The sequence below is a fragment of the Triturus cristatus genome, chromosome 10 (assembly GCF_964204655.1).
Source record: "Triturus cristatus chromosome 10, aTriCri1.1, whole genome shotgun sequence".
In the NCBI taxonomy this organism is placed as follows: domain Eukaryota; kingdom Metazoa; phylum Chordata; class Amphibia; order Caudata; family Salamandridae; genus Triturus; species Triturus cristatus.
The window spans coordinates 439282567-439305296 of NC_140593.1; the positions used below are offsets into that span (position 1 = coordinate 439282567).

Sequence of the window (22730 nt, forward strand, 5' to 3'; positions counted from 1 at the left end):
GCTTGGAAGGACGGCCTGTGGTAGGTTTTGGGTATCTACCAATTGGTTTGTAGGGCTTTTTAGCGAGATTACCTCACTTGAAAGTGCTGGGACACGACTGTGGTGGATGTGTAATATTCCACAACCAACATGGAGAAGTGCAACCTTGGTTTGAAGCTGCTGCGTACAGTGTTTCGTGGGCTTCTTCCTGTGGTTTTTATAAGCAGTATGTGGCAGTAGGCTTTAATTGTCATGGACAAGGGAGCAGAACATTAGACTCCAAAGCCCTGAAATTGGCTTGTTGGGCAGACATTTACCATTTCAAGCGCACAGCCTTGTATACAAAATAGCACCCAAAAAGAAAAGCATCCCTGTTAGTCATGCAATGTAGGCGGTGCGAGGAGAGTAACTTAACCGCAGCACTGGGTTGCACCCGTGCACTAACCAAAAAGAGTAGAGAGGGCTGGGGTGAACGGTAATTGGAATACATTGTAAGTTTGGGATGGAGGGTGAGGCGGGGCGCTCTTGGTACCCCCCCCCCCCCCTTCCTCCCAACTGCATCATGGAGCTGTGCTGGACAAGAGTTAACTCACTGGTGTACTTTAGGATTAGGGGTGTCCAGCCCCACCAGAGCAGTGGGGGGGGGGGGTGAAATGCAGCTGTACATATTAGTCCCTAATGTGAGTCTCAGCGTCACAGATCTGCACTCTTCATTGTGGTCTTCATTAACATGAGCCTGAGCAAATTGGGGGGGGGGGGGGGGTGGGGGGTTGGGGTACTGAGTCCACTTCCCCCTACTGCTATCCCCAGTGTAGATTTTTACTACTGGCCCATACAACTTCAGGGCCTCTCGCTCCCATTTTCAGGTTGCTAAAGGCACAGAAAACTTCTCTGACCACTCTGGTCAGGTATACTTTCGATCTACAAATCCTCATTACAGTTTGCCCCTCCACCCCCCCTGCTTCCGGAAGGCAAAATAATCACCTGAATGGCTTTTCTTCACCATTGCTACCGACTCTCAAATGACCCATCCCGATCCTTGCACTCCACTTCAGCTGATGGTATATGGTCCCATGGAAAGTCATCATTCCAACACCGCAGGAGGTAAGAGGGGTGTCCTGTTGCTGCCTGAGGCTAGATTAGGAACACTTCTGATTTTTGGATTTGTGAATCTAACAACGCTGTAAATTAACTTTTAGCTTCAAGCTGCCCACTGAACAGATAATTTGAGATGATCAAGAACTTGCAACACGTTTCACACTCCACCCCCCCCCCCCCCCCTCCCACATGTTGTAAGTAGCTCAGGCTAATCTTAGTTGGTGTTACTGATTAATGTCCCCAGTATGATGTGAGGTTTGGTTGTCCTTATCCTGGAAGTTTTCAAAAGTGGATCAATCCCCCAGCTGAATATGAAAATACCTCTGCCATTCTCTTCTCTCCAGTAGAAGTGTGGATCTCCTGTGGAAGCCACTGATTAGTCTCTTATCACTAAAGCCTCAAGAAGCTGTAGGTGGATTTATTTCTGCCAAGTAGGCTTTCACCTTGGAGGTTCTTTCAACAGATTACTCAAGTCGCTGTCAAGACCTACTCGCCATTTGTCTTATAATGAAGCAATTGTTAGGTCGAGCCTAATAGACAGCGCATGTGCGGTCTGTTGCGAAGCATACTGTGGCGTTCCGAGAACAAAGGGGGCTTGGAGGCCGCCCATTGGTCGACTTTCCTTGTCACTCAGTTGCCCGCTTCTTATTCATGTCCCAACTTCTGCCAGTCTTGTTTTTCCCTCCCATGGAGCATTGCCTCTTTATAATCCTTTGTCTGGCATCGCTGCGTCTACTGCTTGCTTTTCAAGCACTAGGTTTTCCTTCTGTATGAAGCATTCCATTAGTGCATGTGTTTTGGGGCCTGTACATTTCTCCTCCTGCACTCCGTGCTGCTCTATTAACAGACTGCCTCTCCCCACCCCCTCCCTCTTGCGCTTTCCATTTTTAGGTCTCGACTGACCCAGTGCATGCGCTGGGCTGGTGAGACTTTTTGTAATGGCGTAAAAAAAATGCTACCGTGGCCAGCCTATTGCTACAGTGCCGCTTTGATCGATCGGTTTGGTCCTCTTCGCCTCCCGGTGTACTTTCCTTCGTATTCCTGTTTTTTTGCGCTCTTGCTGTCCTCCATTTCCCTACTCATCTTCTAATCTGTTTTCATCCAGGCTCTCTTGCTCTCCTGCATTTACCTATCGCTTCCTCTATCTTTTCATTCTACTGTACTGTTTGTCCCCTTTCCCTTGCATTATTCCTCTACTCTGCATCCATTGTGGCTCGCCCTCTCTAAGTCCTCTTCATAGCCAATAGGTCTCGCCTTTGGGACCTTATAAGTGTTTAACCATGCAACAGTTGCATAATTAAATACTTATAATGTACCAAAAGCAAAGCGAGACCTGTTGGCTATGCCAATGCTTGTTTTTTTTTCTCCCTCTTGCTTCCCTCCACCAACACCCTCTGTTGCTTTTCCACAAACGTGTGCTTTTGCTCTAGTCCTCCCTCTGCTGCTTGTGTCCCCTCCAGCCATCTCTTCCTGTTGCTTTAGCATCCCCTCACATGTGGCTTCTGTTTTACCTCTTAACTGTTTTTTCCGCTCCCCCGCCTGCTTTAAAAAACACTTTGCGCATCTTTGCGTTTTAGTTGCCTATCCCATTAGCCAACGCCTCACAAATACTATAGCTATTTGGCTTTGCTTGTATTTTTACTGCTAATATTCAAAGAATATTCATATTGGAACTGGATTTGAGACGGACTGCTTGATCACGAAATGCAAGGGGTTAAGTGTATGTTGACCTTTAAATTGATACCCAGAAGTGTTATGGTTACTTTGAACCCAGTTGGGCCATCTACTCGCCTCACCTAGATGTGGGAAGAGCGGTAGTGAAGGTGCTGCGAAGGCCTTTTCCTTTAGCCGCTTCCCTATCCCTTCCTTGAATTCCAGCCAGATCAGACACTTCAAGGGCCGTCTGTCTGATTCGGAAGACCTCCTTTTTTAGGATAAAAGTCTAAAGGACAATTAATAAATGCTTTTATCAAGGTCTTTGGGGTAGTAATGCTTAGATCTGAGGTGATTGATGTAGGTCATTGGGGTCAGATTCAGGTTCAATTTATAAGATAACTACGGATTACATCAATGAGTTGGGTTTGTTTTCATTGTATGTGCATTTATCTTGTATGATTGAGTCTGGTATCGGATCAGCCCTCTTGCACTTCATTGGGCAACCCTAGCCCAGATGGAGCTGTAATTACCCTAGTAAGAGGGCGGTGGTGGTTTAGCAGGTGGGGCATTGCGAGGGCGGTGGTGGGTTAGCAGGTGGGGCATTGCGAGGGCGCAGGTGGGGCATTGCGAGGGCGCAGGTAGGGCATTGCGAGGGCGCAGGTGGGTGAGCAGGTAGGGCATTGCGAGGGCGGAGGTGGGTTAGCAGGTGGGGCATTGCGAGGGCGCGGAGGTGGGTTAGCAGGTGGGGCATTGCAAGGGCGGAGGTGGGTTAGCAGGTAGGGCATTGTGAGGGCGCAGGTGGGTGCGCAGGTAGGGCATTGTGAGGGCGCAGGTGGGTGCGCAGGTAGGGCATTGTGAGGGCGCAGGTGGGTGCGCAGGTCTGGCATTGCGTGGGCGCAGGTGGGTGCGCAGGTCTGGCATTGCGTGGGCGCAGGTGGGTGCGCAGGTCTGGCATTGCGTGGGCGCAGGTGGGTGCGCAGGTCTGGCATTGCGTGGGCGCAGGTGGGTGCGCAGGTCTGGCATGAGGGCGCAGGTGGGTGCGCAGGTAGGGAATTGTGAGGGCGCAGGTGGGTGCGCAGGTAGGGCATTGTGAGGGCGCAGCTGGGTTCGCAGGTAGGGCATTGTGGGTGCGCAGGTAGGGTATTGCAAGGGCGCGGGTGGGTGCGCAGGTAGGGCATTGCGAGGGCGCAGGTAGGGTGCTGCGGGGGTGCAGGTGGGCGCACAGGTAGGGCGCTGCGAGGGTGCAGGTGGGCGCACAGGTAGGGCGCTGCGAGGGTGCAGGTGGGTGCGCTGGTAGGGCACAGGTGGGTGAGCAGGTAGGGTGCTGCGGGGGCACAGGTGGGTGATGCAGGGCTGTCTAGTTTCGAACCAGAAATAAGATGCTGTGCCAACTTGGAGCACTACGTGGAAGTTTTGACTTCAAGCCCCCCCCCCCCCCCCCCCCCCCACCTTTGTCCGCTATCCAAGAATGAGTTTTGTGTTTTCTAGAATCCAGTTCGATTGTTGTATGTTCGGACCGCGTTGTGTCTCGGATGTTGCTGTACTATGACGTACCTTGAAAGCAGCTCTCAATGGTGGCCTTTGCTGCAGCTCCCCGCGAGCTGCACACACCTTGCAAGTGTTGCTGTCTTAACACGTCTTGAGTTTGCCTGCAATGCCGGCTGCCGCTTGGGGAGGCCTCTATAAATATTCAGCTCTTCACACTGGCAGTTCTAGTTGTTCAATTCTTAATGGCAGCCCGGCCTCGCTTTGTCTCTTTATGTTCAGGTCACGAGATGTTATTAGCTAAAGAATAGCTCTCGGGTAAGGCTGGCTAACAGATGGTCACGCTGTAGGGCTGGAGCAGATTGCGAGCTTCCTTTTCATATAGTTTTTTCCGGAACGTTTTTAGTATACTTCGAGGTAGGTAGTGAAAGGGTTTTTAGACGGTTGAAGTGCTTTAGAGTCAGACTTTGCTAACGTATCTTTAGTTTCTTTTCAGACCTATATACAGCTACACATTTTAATACATGTGTTCCGAAGTAAATTTTGGGAATAAAAGTGACATTTTTGTTTTAATCATACGCAGCTTCCTGGGGACCACAGGGCAGGTGGGCAGCAAGGCCCAGCCATGGTGATTGAGGTTGTGTGCCACTGGTGCCCTTGTGTCTACTATGAGACCGCAAACTGGGCCACGTGCAATGCTTCTGCGCTTTAGTCTCCGGCTAGCCAAGGCGAGCAGGGAAAGCTGCTCAGTGGTTCTGTGTCACAAGAGCAAGGAACTCCACCATCTGCCATTGGACACAATGATGTGTTCGCCATCCCAGCTATTTATGTTTAGTAACAAGAAAGTACTTTAAATTCACAGCAAAGCGAAATACTACATAGCTCCATTAGGTTGTCCGTTACAAGGCTGCAATCGCATCTGCCGTTTTTGATTCGTTGCTCTTCTCTGTTACCCCACCCCCCCCTGCTATCTGTTTCCAAATGTCTCCAGATCCCCCTGATATATAGCATATCGGTTCAAACTGCTTTCACAAATTCCGCTTCGCCTGGTAAGTCTTCAGATCCTATGGCAGATTTTGTCTTTTTCACGCTCTCGTTCCGCACAGTCGGGCCCTGCCTTTAGCAGTGTCATGGTGGCTGCAGTTCTGGTGGTCTGGGCAGGCGCGTTCATCGTTCCAGCTCTTGTGGCAGCGGATGTTGCTTGCGTGGGACGTGGAAGTGACCTCCCTTGGAAAGTAGCGGGTGGGTGAATTGGCTCACCTGGCGGCACACCTTGTAGTCGGTGACCTCCCAGGTCATGTGCAAGAAGGGTCCGAGGATGTGGCAATAGTGGCCTCCAGCTTTAGTATCTGTGTTAGCGAGGGATTTCTGCCGGACATCGGCAATGTCGCTCTTGAGCACACAGCAGGATTCCAAATGGGGTTTGTTACTTCCAAGCCATGGGTGCTACGGTTCACAGCAGGAACACCTTAGAAAGAAAACTTTACAAATTAGGTCGATCATGGCTTTGCTTCCTTTTGGTAGACTCTTCCTCTGGTTGTTCCTCTTGTGAAGAATACTCTAGGGTTTTCTTTTTCTAGGAACCCTCCTCCTGTAGAGCCAGGGGGACCCCAAGGCTCTAAACAAACCCTCCTTGAGGAGAAAATGCAGACTTCAGATGTCCCTTCACTTCTGGGGAAACTGGCTGTCATTCAAACAACCCTGGCCACACAGCAGTAATTTGAGAACTCTATGGTGCTGCCCCTCAATCAGCAAAAAACTGAAACCAAGTAAGGTGGTTTAGAGCCCCCCCCCCCCCCCCAGCCATTTTCCAGACATTGGCTGTGGATCATCTGTCTATGGTTTCAGAACTGGTCTGCTTCTAGTCAAATGTGGTTTTCGGGCTGCTTCTCAGATATAGCTTTGTGCAAGGTGGATGCTCTCGCAGCGGATGGCAGTGATGCTGGTTCCAAGCGGGAGTATGCAAAACAAGGATGCAATGAAGTGGGATCCTTACCTCTGTCAGTCGGCCTTGCTGAAGCAGTAATACAAACGTCCTCTCCGTGAACAAACTGCAGTCCTATCCCTCACCCCTACAATCTACCCAATACCAGTTCTCTGGAACTAATCAGCAGGTCTTTACTTGGCTTGACTTTCTAATGGGTACCATGTCACCATACTCCTTCAGTTCAGTGTCTGCTTTCCGGTGGCTGGAGACCAAGTCAGTAACTACACGTCCGGTGTCTGGGGGAAACTGTATGGTACCTCCATCTTGTGCTAAACCACGGTCCATCCAAAACAGACTCCCACTGGAACCAGTACTCGGACTCTTATCGCAAACTGAACCACTGCAATCCATTTGCTACACACACTCCACGTCCGTGCAAGGTCTGGGCTCATATTAAAGTGAAACTGGACACGAGAAGACTGAGTAGACCATACTCTATTCTGAGAAAGCTCGGGTCATACAGAAGATTCACAAACTCCGTTCTGTCACTAGTGTTTTGTGACTTGCCCAGAGCATGGGACAGCAGTCCTATACCTGCTGTGAGGCTACGCTTTGTGCCACGTCCAGGTCACAATATGGGCTCCGCACTTCGGATTGGGAGTGTTGGTTTCTTTTTGTTCAATAGGTTTTCTGTGGTCTTCCACTATGCCTTTTTCTGACACGCCTTGAGTTGGCAGATTTGCTGGATGGCACTCCATGACAAAGTGGAGTACTATGTTCGGGGGGGTGGTATCGCCCATTTTCCCCGGGAGTACTTGTTTAGATGCATTTTGCTTTACAAAGTGTTGAGGGATGTATGAAGAAAAGAAATCCATAATTGTCATTCTTTGTATTCTTTTTAGCTCTTAGCATAATTTCTAGCACTTCTCTACTTGTCACTAGAGTTTGTGAACAGTTTGAGAAGCAGAGGGCACAGATGAGTCTGAGAAGTCAGCCCTCAAGCAGTACGGTTAAGAATGCTGTCCAGGCAGGATTCTGGAAAAGCATGTCAAGCTAGTGCTTGAAAACGCAAGCTGTGGGCCAACATAGAATAGGTATTATTAATCAGCAGATCATTAAAACTGAATCACATTTTCTGTGCAGTGACATCCATCTATACATCCTTCTGCTCTCACCTGTCCCCATACACTTACCTGTATCTGTGCATCCATACACTGATCCACCTCTACACATAGTGCACCCACTGACCCATCCTAGCGCGTTAACCATTCACCAAGCACATTCACCGACATGCACCCGCCCATCAACTTACAGCCATTCTTAAAGCCATGCTTGTATCCACTCAGGTATGCACCTGCACCCATCTGCCTACTCACCACTGTGCACCCCCAGCCATCCTTGTGGGTAACCCGTATGCAAACAGAAGCGTCCATCCACCTGATGTGGTTATGCATCTAAGCAACAGCGAGCTGTGCCTGCATACATCCTGTGTGTATATTTGCATCTGGTTGTTTTCGTAGATCTGGTATCCTGATTCCCCTAGTTTCTGGTTTTTCTTCCTGGTTCGTTGAATAAGATTCCTCTATTTCGGTTCGTATAAGTTTCAAACCATGGGTAGAAGTCACTGCTTCGACTTCAGTTTGGTGATCGGTTCAAAGTATAAAATTGGCAGCGAATATGGCAGGAAGTGGTGATCGGGCATCACTGTTATCCGCTCTAGCACTTACTTTACAAAATATTAAATGCGCTGCTAATATCCACAGAACACTTAATGTCCTCAGTCTCATGACTGCTCATCGTTTTTACTGAAACCCCACATCTGTTGTAGACTCCGTCCCTGACTCTGCCAAGACCGGCTTGCAGTTCATGGCCTCGCGCGCTGCACTGATTTGGTCTTGACCTTTCCCTGCCCTTTAAAAAAAATTCCGTTGACTGAACCGCAGTGCCGAAGAGCATCTTGGGTAAGATGGCACCAGAAGCGCTCCCTGTGCAGTGACCTCCTATTATCTGTTGTTGAATCTGGACATCTCGAAAGGAACTGCAGCTGCCCCGTGCAGCGGGATCACGCGCAGACATGTGCTGCCTCCGCTGAATGTCATATTCGCTACGCTGCTTAATGACGCGTTATGTTGACACAGTTTGGCCTCCTTTCCTTTGTAGTCTGATATGTGCAGCAATTTAAACCTGCGTCTCCTCTTCTCAGGTGCTTAAAGTAATAGTTGCGTATTTCCGTGGAGACCTCCAGCGTTGCAAGTGTAAGTGAGCAGAACGCCTCGGTATCTGGCAGTGAAAGGGTGCGCGCGCTTCATGGTAACGCCCTGTGGAGCGATGCTCTTGCGCAAAAAGCCTCGCGGGCCTTAATACTGTAGTGTGCTTGTCTGTATTTGTTACTCGGCCACCTTCACAAACCTCGGCAGGTTTATTGTTCCTCGTGTTTTTTTTTCCTTTCTTCGTGCCAGCGCTGATCACGTTTGTTTTTCGAGCCTGTGATTGGTAAACTGCACACTGACTATTTGACGGGCTGCTTGAGTAAGGCAGACAAGCCTTTGCAGATAAGCCTCGGGCCCCATCCAGCCCTGGTCCGGAGCCAGGGACTCGGCACTCGTTTACTTATCTGTTTTATTTGTTGCTCACAGACATATAGTTGGAAATGAAGCGGTTCCACATTGAAAGATGCGTTGGAAGTGCGCAGTGCACGTTAGATGAAATTTAGGCGAAGGAGTGCAGCTAATCATGGGAACACGTTAGCATTCCCCCATTAAAGGGGATTAGCATGTTAGGCTGCAGTGTAAGTTTTGATCTGTATGGGCGAACTTGGTGGGGGAATTAGTTGTAATTCACCGGGGGGGGGGGGAGGGGAGAGGGAGAAATGTGTGCGTCCCTGTGTGTGTCTCTGAGGTGTGTGTGTCTCTGAGGTGTGTGTGTCTCTGAGATGAGCGTAGGGCTCTTGTGTGAGTGTCCTTCAGTGCCATGACCCAGTCTCCTGGGGATGCAGCCATTGTATAAAGTTGGTAAAACATGGATTTTCTTTAGGGTAGCTGGTGGAACCGGTATGGGGACTCACGCACTCACCTCCCCTCCCCCCCCCCCACCCCCCCGGGCATAACAAAGGCTGCTGCAGCGCAGGGGTACCTCAACCCTTGGGGGGGGGGGGGGGGGAGGGGGGGCATTAAGACTAAGGCCAATGAACATCTGTGAGATATTGGAGACTGAGGGACTCCTCATTCTGCTGTGGGCGCCTCATTTTTTGTTACTCCACTGGCACTATACTTGGATAAGGTTTATATTTTGTACACTATGGTCTCCGCGGGTGGTTAGTGGAGCAATTGACCTTGTATGGGTTACAACTCTGCACTATAGTTCTAATTAACAATTACTTGTGTCATCAAGTATCGGAGTCTGCATTTAGTATGGCCTCAGTGCCTTTCGGTAGTCCAGCATGCACATATGGGTATTTATTTATATATTAAAATAGGCATTTCTAATGAAAGTACATTACACAAAAATTAAGTACATGTAGCATAAGTAGGTTCCGGAACGGGCTAGCACTCGCAGTGCAATCTCCCTGGAAACCAAACCCAGTAGCTTGTATCGCAAAATGGGACAGTCCCTGTCAGTTATAGTTGGTCATTGGCACCCAAAGGACCATTTCCGTCATTTAGCAGTGAGATCTGAGCTTTGAGAAGCCAAAGGTGACTTGAAACCACATTTTTTCCCTCTCGTCTTGTTGGACAATATACTGGTGTCTTGTTCCCTTTTAACCACCTGAAAGTCCCCCCCCCCCCCCCAAGAAATCACACCGGGGGGGGGGGGGGTTGGTGGAAGGATTTCTTTACAGTGAAAGAACACAAGGAGATGGACGGAGCGCTGAACCTTTTCAGACACTCTCCCCCCCCAGTCCTAGATCTGGGTTGGATCTAGCATCGTTCTTTAGCTCACTTCGCCAACTCAGTTCAGACCCAGCCACATGTAAATCATACTAGACCCTGTGCCTCATGGGAACAGTCCAGCCCAGCCCGAACTGCCAAGCCAGGTCTTCCCTTTACCAGAAACAAGCACCCAAATTAACAAAGGAAGATGTCTAGACGTTTGGAGCCAACACATGAGGGGCTCTGCTCCCCTCTGAAGTTTTGGTTGGAAGGCAGCTGGTAGTAATGTCAGCTAGGGTTGTAGCTGAAGCCTTTAGAGTAGCTTGTCCGTAGAAAACTTGAAGGCACCTTATTAGATTATCCTAGAATGCTGTTATTCGGTTCCTACACATTTTGTTGGACTGTGTATTAGGTAACGAAACATCACAATATAGACTGTCTACTATCCTCGGGATGTTTTTTTGGCTAGCTCACAGTAGCACATCTAAACCCCTAACCGTTCAGAGTTTTATAGATGTTACTGGTAGCCTTCAACATAACCACTCCGATTCCCAAGGAATTAGTGGAAACTGATCTTTCGTTTGTGACAACTTGGGCCTGGAAAAGTGACAGATACAAAGATGTATTTTAAAATGTTTATCGAAAAGCTCTAATCTTTGTAATGAAAACATGAACTGACATTTTTGGAAAGATGAGACTCCTTGTTATAAGCATTATTAGAATGGTGACAAGCACAAACCATTCAACCATGATAATTGTTCATAATGTTCCTAAAATGACTCCCATCTAGCACTAATTTCTCTATGCTAAAGAGCATGTGTGGAGTAGCCGTCTGCCAGGCCTGTTGGAATGATCTAATCCCATACCGTAGCAGTGTCAGGAAGCCTGCCTCCGTACATTAATGAATGCACCCCATCTGAGTGTGCAGGGTGGCACACTTCTCTTGCACTGCTATCTTCCTTCTCAGGATGAAGGTCCAGGACAGCAGATATGCATCTCGGTCACAGATCACAGCAGCTTACATGATAAGTCTGGCAGGAAGTGAAGCATCTCTCACCTGGTCAACATGAATGCTGTTTAAATAACAAAACCATCCTTCTCTACTGTGCCAGGAGGCAGAACAGCGTCTCTAGTCTAGGGAGCAAGAGTTGTCTCCAAGCACAAAAATCTAACCAGGGCATCCTGTTCTAATTGTGTGACCCTGGAGCTATTTGTGCAGACTACAGGGCGACCATGGCTACCAGGAATAAATGCTGCTTGTATAGCATATTCTCATGTTGGAGGGAAAACTTATACCACCATTCGAAAAAGATGGGAAGTTTTTAAAAAAAAACGAAAATTAAGGCCAAATGTAATCTCTACAACAGCTGGGAAGACGGGTTGGGACAGGTGAGGAGGAATGGGGCATTTGAGGGTTGGCCAGGGGTACCAGGCTTAAAGTACTTTCCACACTTAAACACACCTGCACTAAGGAAAGACCATGTGTAATTATGCATTTGAAGGCCAGTTGGGTAGGAAGATGTGGTCTCTGCTGCCACTCAAAGTGCCTTGCACAGTAGTCTGGAATCTTTAGGGCTTGAGTGGGCAGGAGGGTACTCTGCTGGTTATGAGTGGAGAGGCTGTGTAGGGCGTCCCCTCCTGCAGAAGAGACCTGGCAGGAAAGAAGGTTAGTGCTGGGAGCCTGTAAAATCGGTTCTCCACAAAGTGCATCCTTAAGAGGCCTCTAAGAGAATGTTACTGGCGGCTATAGCTCTTCACCAGGAATAAAGTGATTCCAGATTTTTAATTCAGCGCAGCGGGGCCGGAGTTATGCATGCAGAGAATCTGCACAGTTTAACGTGCCTGTGTCGAGTAAACCGAATGTATGGGGCTCCGTTGCAATGTTATTACTATCCCCTTAGGAGGGCCGAGCCCCCCTGGTCCTGAGCATCTTGAATTGATTATTGGGTAGAGGGCATTTATGTGGCCACCTCCCCCAAAGTCTTTTGTTCTCTGGTGCCCTATACCTCCGGTCTGATGCAAAAGGCAAACATCTCTGTTGGTGCTACCTTAGAGCAGGCCTGGGTCTCGGAGTGCATTCATGGAGGTCTGGGTCCCAGGGCCCAATCAAAGCCAGCAGGAAGAATGCAGGTACCCACTCCTACATCAGTGCAGACTGTGCTGGGTAGCCAGCCGGGCAGCGTGCGAGACCTATTGCGCCTTGCAAATGCGTATTTATTTTTGCTTCTACAGCTCCCTTGCAGTCCAGCTGGCTTGCTCGCTTACTGCTCTTTTCAAGTGTAGTGTGCTGTGTTCTCTACAGTCACTGTCCATAAATTGGGTAGCCATCTTGCAATGGTGGTGCCCGTGGTGTAGTATTCTTTATCACTCCAATATGGCCATGGTTAGAAGAATTACGTTGCCTTCAAAAATGTCTGCCAGAGTGATGGACAAGGATTGTGCATAAGTGTGTATCGTTATTTTTGCTGTTCCAGGACGGCCAACAGATTGCTTCTAAAAGTATCAGCTGTTAATCTTTAAAACAATAATATATGTACGATACCACTGCGTGATGACCACTTGTTGCCATGTTTAATTAGCTTTTGGTTTTGAATATGACCATTTTTTTGGTACTTTTTATTATTTTAATTTATTGTCCATGTGCTTGAGTTTCATTGCAGATGTGGAAGTGGGTGTGCGCAGGAATTAGTCAGTGGTCGGAGGAATTAATGTAGTGTGCAAGGGGGAGTGTCCGAATGTATGTCTTAGTGCCTTTCTCGGTCACGTACGAGTTGATGCGCTCAATATCAGTTACATGCTAAATGCCTCCTTAAAAAAAAAAAAATTTTTTTTTTTTATTTTTTTTTTTAATTCATTTGAGCTCGAAACTATTCTGTATCTGCCAGTTATAGAGCAGGTGGTGGGAAATGTGACAATTGTGGCAAGTCCAAAATTGGCCAGAGAATGCTTTGGAAAAGTAATTCCGAAGGTCCCGTCAAATATATATTTATAGATGGAGCTGTGTGTATAATATCTATATATCCATCTATTTCAGACCTGAAATACTGTTCGTAATTTATGTTTATACGCTCCTTGCCTGATCAATTAATTTTCTGAATTGTTAAACATCCTTTCACATTTGCTCTAATTTGAAAACTTATTTGGTCTGGGAAGTATTTCACTTGATATGTATGAAGGCTCATTGCAAATTGCTACAGATCTAAATTCGTCACAATGATTCTCGGTGCAAGCGATGCACCCTACAGCCAGTTACAGGTCATAGCGCGGTCCTGTGGGACAATGTGTGGATACTTGATTAGTCCTTTATTGATCCGTCTTTCAAGCTACCCACTAACTCTACTAGAGGTCAAATAATGCTCGTGTCCATCCCATTGCATTGTCCGGGGGTACTCAAACCTCACTCTTTCCATAATAAAGTTCACCCTGCTTATATCCTTTAATCCATATGACGCGCATCGCTAAAGTCCTTTGGAGCTTGGTCAGAGCGCATTCAATCGGTGCCAAGTATCCGGTGGCAGTTGGATATGAGGCAGGGAATGACTGAGGCGTGCTTGGGCCTAGTGGGTCCTTCCAGTGAGAAATTCATGTCGTCTGCTAGGCTCCCATCTTGCACTAAACGCCGCCCATTCTCGAGTGCCCATTTCAACATTTCTATGCATGCGCTGTCCATTGCTTTAGTGCAGAGTAGCTCCTCTGCATCTTCAAAGCACACGCCTGGGTTTGTTGCCTCAGACCTGCTTTTATGACTGAGCAAAATCTAGATTAAACTTTAAGCGGAGCCTTGGATTCCCTTCTCCCATAGACTCCAGGCCTAATGTCCGGTCTCCTGCTCTGATCTTTTTATTACACGACTGGTGCAGCTCAAACCTATTTAGTCCAAGCAGCCGGAGGCAGAGTGGGTTGCAGGGGTAGGGTAGAGCTGGACCTTAGAGTGGGTGTGTAACAAACATGGCCTCTGAACAGGATTTAGACTTCTTTCAGCTTATTCTGTTTAATTAGGCTGCAGTCTTTAGTCCTGCACTCAGTCTCTTGATGCTTACCTCAGTCCTTTTTCTTAAGTGTACTCTCTTTGCCTGTTTCACCATGTTGATTTATTCTACTAATCCAAATGGATGCCTCCATGCTAGATATGAGAATTTGCATGGTTGACCTGATCCAGCTTGAAGTGCCAGCTTGTCCCCTCCCCACTAATCTTTCCCCTTAAGATATTTTGGTAGCCCATGTGATGCAACCTAGTGGTTTCCTTCCAAAACCTGGCCTGTGATTGGGGGCGTTCCCTCCATTCTTTTGTACCCTAGTGTCTTCATGCTGCTTTTGGTGTTGAATCCCTACTAATGGAGCAAATTCATCGCTGCATCAACTGTCTGCTTTCCTTCTGACCTTTGCAACTAACAGACCTCCATGCCCCCACAATCCAGAAAATATATATTATTCAATTTTCAAGTCCTCCTTAAGGCCTTTTTTTGTAAACGCCGCGCACCCCCCCCCCCCCCCCCCATGTCTAGTACTTATAATCTCACCCCCCACATTTGAGGCAGAAATTACTCATTGCACTCCATAGGAACTGCTTTTTCTCATTTTGTGAAATGAAAGGGGTTTTATTTCCCAAGATTTGTAATGGTTGGCATGCCCCTTTACCTATATCCTATTAAGGGTGCTATATTTGCCTAGGAGTTTTGTCAATTAAATAGTTCATTAGCATGTTTATTATGCCTTTAAATATTCAATTTTGTTCATCTGGGAGCTCTAGGCAAAACTTGACAGTTCAGCTAATCTGGCTTAACCGTCTACCCTGGCTGCACACGCAAACCTAGAATTCCAAGGTCTAGTGTCGGGATTCTATCAGTTGACCCACTTATGTTAAATGGAATGTTCTTCGTTCAGCCACTCCATATTGACCATTCTGTATTGACACTTTATAAGACTGACATGCAAGACCTAATATTCAATGGTTGTTGTGACTTACTATTGTAGTACTACTGCATTTCTTAAATGAGCCACAAGTCGTCCTGGAATTCATGAGTAAGACTCAACAAAATATTTGTAATTCATGCACTTTTTTTATTTTGCCCATTATCCCAATCTACACTTCAAAGACATTCTTGGTTGTCTGCCGTTACTACAAATGAGTATAAAGACAGTAGTTTTAGGAATATTGGCTTATAAACAAGCTAACTCAGTTTTTGCAAAAAAATAAATATGTAGGTTTCCAAATCTAAATCGGACGAAGCGTGGCTGCCTAACCTGTGGGGATCCTCGTTGCTGCCCTGCTCTGACCGCACGCCCAGCGCTGCTCCTGTGTGCCTTCCGCTGTGGGTCTCCCCTGACGCCGCCGTCACTCCATCTTGTGGCCGTTAGCAGGGGGAGACTACAGCTCCCAGGAGTCTCTGCGCCTGCTGACGCTGCCCACGCGTCCGGAGGCGCACAAAAGGTCGCGGCTCCCTCCACGTCGCGCGCGGGCGACGCCGGGCTAAGCCCGGGCCCTCTGTAGCCCTCAGGAGCCGAAGGAGGCCGAGGCTGGGCCCACCCCCTTGACTTTGGATTGTACTGTTCTTGCTTGGCTGTTACTATTAGCGGACTATTTTTAGCTTAGTGTACTTTTATATTATTTCACTGACGCGTCCTACTATTGGTGACTGCGGCTGCTCGGGGTGGGGTTACTAGTCTCACCATCATGGCTAATTACTCTAACAAGGGTAACCTTGACAGTTATTTACTGAAAGTTAACCCAGGGTCAGATCGAGAAGCCACTCTTACAGAACTAAGGGCGAGGCGCCGTAACTCTATAGAGCATATTAAAAACATGTCTTTAATTTCATCCTCTCCTTATGAAGCAACTCCTTCAGATAAGAGTGCCCCTTCCCACCAAGAATCTTTACATCTCCCGGATAATAACGACTTCCTAATATCCCCTGGTAACCCAATCACGGTTGATTTATCTAAAGACCCGCCTTTAACTATTTTATCTTCTCCCATCGATGTAATTAGTGAACCAGTTGCACCGATTGATACATTATCGCAAGCCACGGAGCCTTTATCTCAAAAAGTCATCTCCCCTAGGACATCTAAATCGTCAGACTCGTTGCCTAGGAAAAGGAGGAAGATAGACTCTGCTCCACATAAGTAAAAATAAATCCAGCTATAACTCCACTGGCTCATACTGATACAGGCCTTACTCCCTGTACTGACAGTATATCTCTTCCTGGTACCTCTGTATCCTGTTCTGTAAATGACATCACTATTGCGGAATTAATAGGTAACATAGATAAATTATTTAAATCTCTTATGCTACCCATTGTAGACAGTTTAAAAACTATCGAAAAAAAAAGGCTGGAGAAAGTGGAATCTCTAATGGGTGGCAAATGGGACTCATTTGTGAGTTCTGTAAAGCCAACAACTGCGTTCTCTACTGTCTCAGCTTCTGCTGTACTACCTCCCACTCTACCATCATCACATGAGACAGTTTCTCAAGCTGATTGTAGTACAAATAATGCAACCAATAACTATGCTAGAAGAACTACCATTCCTAAGTCAATTCATTTCAACAAGGGCAGAGATTGCCGGGGGGGAAATATCTCATTACAAGGGGGTTCAATGCCTGTTAGTAAAAGTTGCAACTTGACTCCCATGGCTAAGACACGAGGGCCTTTTTTTATCGACCTTCCACCGGAAGCTGTCCCTCTTGTAGTGGTGCTTGCGGGTGTTCCCACTCTAAAGGACGATGCCACAGAAGGATATCCACAATTAAAAAATAAGGTTATCCATTGGCTAGGACAAAACCGCCCTCTCCCTTCGTACATCAATGGGGAAATCTTACATGTTAGGCGTCTACCTTGGTTGGGTAATACACCAAAAAATATAAATGGGGACATTATCTTAATCAATTTTAGGGACTCCAGAGCAGTTAGCCACATCCTAAATTGGCATACAAATCATAGGAGGTCTTCCATCACTACTTGGGAATTAACCTATTTTTTCCCTAGATCCAGGCCAGGCTCCACACCCAACTTTGGGGCTCCACTTTGTATACAACCTAACTTTCCGATCCGGTTGAGTAATCGATATGAGGTGTTAGCAAACCTTGAAGATGTAGATTGACTCAACAACAAGGCAATGATAGTGAGTCTTGATGAGCCATCATTTGACTCATTTTTTCTTTGTAATGAGTTAAGAAACCCACTATTGGAAGTAGGTACAGATGTTTGTTCTGATCATCACTGTTTTTGATCATCTACCTCCTAGTTAATTGCCAGACCAACTTTCAGGGAATCATGGGGAACTTATTCTCCTGGAATATTGCTGGGTTGACCTCCAAATTGGAATCTATGGAGTGGACATGTTTTGTCAACAAATTCGACCTATGCATTTCCAGGAGACTTGGACATGTGAACCCTGTTTTGCTCAGGGTTATCTGAATTATTCTGTGCCCGCTTCAAAGGGCCCTAGGGGTAGACCCATGGGAGGCCTAACAATATGGGTTTGCCAGTGTTTAAAGCTAGTTATTAAAGTTGTTGATACCAAAAATCATGACATCCAACTAATTAGATTGGATTTAGATAAACTGGGTTGCCTGGATATTTACAACGTTTATGTCCGGAGTAATAGGGGCGGGAGGTCCGAGGTTTTAGTTGCCTTGGATAGTCTTCTCGACATCCACTCCCAGAACAACAACGTCATTGCGGGTGATTTTAACAGAACATTTGAACCCCTAATTAACGAAGATTACTTATTTGGTGATGAGGAGGATCGACAATGGGGCATTCCTAAACCAGAGCTCCCTCCGGTTGTGCGTTGGACCGCCGATGTTATTGGTCTAAACACTCTGTTATGAAAAGGGTCTAGGAGCCCTAAATGGTAGGACTAGTGGCGATAGGAATGGGACAAGTACATTCGATAATGGCCGACATAACAGTAGAATTTATTACGTGTTATGTAGTCTAAAATTATGGCCTTTGATTTGTGATATGGAGGTTGTAGAAAGGATCGAGAGTGATCACAACTCACAAATGGTGGTCCCACACTACCCCGCCTTCAGGCTCTCCTGTGACTGCCCTTCCCCGGATTATTCCCACAAATGATATGCGGAGATTAAAGTGGGAAAACGTAGTAATCAACCACCAGGCTATTGCTAACATTAAGGATCAGGTTGATATAGCAATATCAGCTATTGAGCAGTTCAACTCACTTGGCACTGGCTTAGAGAAGGTCGAGGAATTACATAACTCCCTTTTTTGTGCAATCAAAATTTTTCCTCAAACCTGTGAAAAACAAAGGTAACAGAGCCTTTAAGCCTGATAAGTGGTATAATGAACAGTGCAGGGTTACACGATTAGCTCTAAAGCTATTAAGGGGGGGCAATCTGCTTTAATCCAAGCCGCCAGAAAGAACTATAAAACTAGCATATCCAAGGCTAAAAAAGCTTGGGACGAACACCACTGGTCCGAGTTAAAGGCAGCTAGTGATAGCAGGGATTCTCGGTTATTCTGGCACATTGTCAGGTGGGGAAAATCGGGTTTTCCCGAGTCCTCACATAACAATGTCCCTGAAGAAGAATGGATAAAATTCTTCAAAAATCAGTACGCTGCACCAAACAATGATAACTTGGCCCAGGAAACTAGTGTAGATCTTCCCAAAGCAAACCCCTTTGGAATAGTTGAAATTATGCTGGCCCTTAATACGGTCGCTTGTGGACGTGCCCCTGGTCTTGATGGAGTGCCAGCTGATCTATTTGTAAATGATAAAGAGCGCTGGTGTCAGTATATTCACCTTCTTATTAATGCTATTGCTCTAGGTGCAGCAGTACCAAAATCTTGGCAGGGTGCAGTAATCATTCCTGTCTTTAAGAAAGGTGATCGATCCCTCCCGGGTAATTATAGGCCAATAAGCCTTATAGATACCATTCAAAAGGTCGTGGGACGTGTGATCGTCAACAGGCTCCTGGATTGGGTAGAAGAGACTAATGCTCTCTCACCATTTCAGGCTGGCTTTTGACGATCCACAAGCACGGTGGATCAGGTTTTCCGTTTTACCTTATTACAATGGAAGACTGTTGTGCTGGGTAAAGGAAGCCTGTATGCGGCCTTTGTCGATCTACGGGCCGCTTTTGACCTTGTCCCCTGATCTAAGTTGTGGTCGGTTCTCAAGAAGCAGGGTCTTCCTAGCGACCTATTATCTTTAATAATGAGGCTACACGAATCTACTTATGCTAGAATTCAGTGGGGGGGGAATTAGGTTCGGTAACCTCGGACTTCCCTGTTGAGAGGGGAGTCCGACGAGGATGTTCGATGGCTCCCGTCCTTTTTACCTTATATATTAATGACGTTGTTGCTCGCATGACTTCTGCACAAGTGGACGCCCCTTTTTTAGCTGGGACTAAAATCCCTATTTTAATGTTTGCAGACGACACGCTCATCCTATCTAAAACTCCAAGTGGATTGCAGTCTGCCTTGTCTATCTTTGACCATTTCTGTGGGGAATATGGCCTAGAGGTCAATACTGCCAAAACAAAGCTTATGACTTTTAACCCCCACCGTAGCTTTAAATCCAAAATCATTTTAAATGACCGTCCGCTAGAAGTAGTGAATACCTTTACATATTTGGGCATGCATATATCTAGCGAGAAGAGTTGGCGGCATCATATTGATATCGCTACACTGAGACACAGGCAACTGGCCGGTGCTATTTGCATAGAACACAGAAAATCACTGACCAAACCTGTGAAACCTGCCCTACAGGTTTACGAAGCAAAAGCACTAGGCTCCGCTCTATGGTTTTGAGCTCTGGGGATTTGAGAAGGTTGCTGCTCTTCAATCCTCAGAATAAATTCTTTAGGGCAATAACAGGTGTTCCTAAAAGCACCCCATTGTTGCCCCTCAAATATGACTTGGGTAGAAGAGCAATTTCAGATTTGGTCCAACTTCGTCCGATCCTGTATTGGCGCAGGCTATGGACGACTCCTGTGCTTTCCCACTATGCAGAGGGTTTTCTAGATATCATACGATCCGATGTTTATCACAAAATAGGATGGTTAAAATCGCTTAGAACATCCCTCTCTGAGCTCGACTTGTGCACACTCGGAAGATCCGGCGAGAGCCATTTTTCCATCTAAAAGCACTCTAAAGATTACTTACTGGGAGATGGTTGCTCGCCGGCATTGGAGTAATTCCAGTGCTGGCTCTATGACCGGAGAGTTCCTAGAGGCCAAGATGTATCCCTGTTTAGAACCAGATTGGGACATCATAACAAGGCCCAGAGAAAGGAAGCTCATTTTTCAATTGAGAGCAGGTGCACTTCCCCTCAAATTTTTGTCATCAAAGTGGGAAGAGTGATCCTGTGATGTCCTGCCTGTGGTATTGGTAAAGAAACCATCGGTCATTTTTTATTTGCTTGTAAGTTTTACGCGGCCCCACGGCGTATCTGGCTGTCCCCAATGTGTAAACCTGGGAACAGCCAGTGGTACCGCGGCCCTGCGTATTATATGTACTAGCACTTTGCCCTGGATTTCAGTAGCCACTGCAAAATACTTAGGCTGGGCGTGGTTGATCAGACAGACTGCTAGTCATTTGACTATTCTCTTGTTTTGGGAGAGACTGCTAGTCTTTCGACTATTCTCTGCCATGTCATTTCCTTCTGCATTTAAATCTTCCATATCATGGTTTTTAATCTATTTTTATCCAATCATTTTACCCTTTCTTAAAAAAAACCACTTACCGCTAATAGTACAGTATGTTTTTATAGGGTATCATCAAGTCAGTAATTTGTAGAAGTACGCTTTGTATCTGTTGTCCTGATTGCAATTTAATCGTATTTTTCATCTATTGTATGTAACTGTTATTGTAATTGTATTCTGCTTTTATGAATGAAATTCGAATAAAGCATACTTTGACTTGCTTCTAGAAGTGCTCCTTGTCTCTTGCTTGTGTGTGTGTGTGTGTGTAGTATTTATTCTGCAATTCAAATGATAGTAAAGTAGTTTCCAGTAGCTGCTTAGGTTACTCATCTTATAAAGTAATTGACATTGCATACTTTGCAATTTGTTAATTTCTCAAACTTGTAAGTGGCTTTTTATTTGAAATGCACTTAATAACTTGGGTGTCCTAGTTTTACTTGTATTATGAAGGGAGTGGTGAGACAGTTATTCTAAATAACTAGACATTTAAAATTTGAGTAATTCCTTTTAATTTTGTTATGCTAATTTTGACTTTTGGGCTACATTTGTGTGAAATGCACCCATTTGCCAATATTGGCTGCAAGAAACGCACTTTGCTCTAAATAATAAAGCAGAATACACAAGTGCCGTGCACAGGAGCTGCCTGCATTGTTTCCATTCTAACAGTGACGTAACAAAAGTCCCTACATTCCCCCCCCCCCCCCCCCCCCCCCCACAGGGGGGTGTGTGTGCTTTGCAGGGGGCCCCCCATAAGATTCGTTACACCTCTACATTCTATTTGTTTAAGTGCTCCTATGATAGGATTTTTAGAATGATCACCCATAATTATGCCAAGTGGCAAAATGGTGTAATTTCATGTGAAATGCCAGAAACTACATAAATTGTGCCAGTGTATTTAAAATGTTGCTAGGGCCTATAAAAAGTAGTTTTCTGTTGAGTGTTCCATCCTGCCAGAAGCTGCTGAAGACTTGTGCCTTTTGAGTAGGTCAAAACCCAGGGCATTTTCTCTAGTCTGTGACAAGCTGGTTGACTTGCTCAGTATAGCATTTTCTTCAATATACACATGGGTTGAATTTAGTCTTAGTGGGCGTTTTGGGAAATACATTGCTTCCTACAGAATGGCTGCATCTCAAATTGGCTTGCAGCTTATACCTTCCTAGAGCTTGGAATGCTGTGTTTGCGCTTTGTATTTATTTATTTTCTCGGAAAGCTAAATATTTAAATCTTTCAAAAATGTCCTTAACCTCCCTCCATGGAAAGTGTCTTCAGTAACTGATCTGTTTACATGCTCGCCATTGGCATAGTTCAAGAAAGTTCCCTTGCTTGTGAGAACTTGCGTTTTGTGTTAAAGCGCAATTCCCTGATTTTAATTAGCAGCTGTGTGAGTAATACATAATCATTGCTTGTGTGTTCAGAACATCTGGGGATGGGGATTTTGCTTGGAGCTGAGAGAGCGGGAAACTGCCTTTACCAAGCAGATATATAATATGTTGCGCAGTGAAGTTAGGATCACGTTCCTATAGAAAACGGACTTTCTGGTTTGCTTAAACCTTTGGCACAGTTTGACGAATATTCATAAAACTTTCCAAACCTTCTCATGCACCTCTGGTTCTTCCTGGAATTTTTCAGGGTGATCCATCAAACTGGGTCTGGGGTAAAAAAGGGGTCCTAAAATAGTTTTTTGCTCATGCTATTTTATTTAGGAAAATTTAAAAGCGATAACGCAAACAGCTGTACGGAATTACACCAAATTTGGCAGAAAGCTACATCTTGATCCAGAAAATGTCTTGTGGTCTGGTGTAAATAAGTTCAGTAGCTTTTGAGAATTTAAGGCTAAAAATGTCTATTTCACTCTGCAATTTAGCAGAGTGCTCAACCACTCCTTGTGATTGGCTGCCTGCAACCAAAACAAAGTTGTGTCACCATGTAAAATAAAAAATCTTAGTGGGCAGGGTAGGGGTGCCTTGGGTCTTGTTGGGAGGGGGATGGGAATGGACACTCACAATAAATTTTCATACATCATGGTCTGCATCTTGTGTTTACAATC

The 22730-nt window shown here is 46.1% G+C and overlaps 1 protein-coding gene across 10 annotated transcripts in view; it reads left to right on the forward strand.

Annotated features, from left to right (window-relative positions):
- The window catches only part of SVIL (supervillin), a 635411-nt gene that overhangs the window by 67792 nt on the left and 544889 nt on the right, over window positions 1-22730 (forward strand). The window lies entirely within an intron of this gene.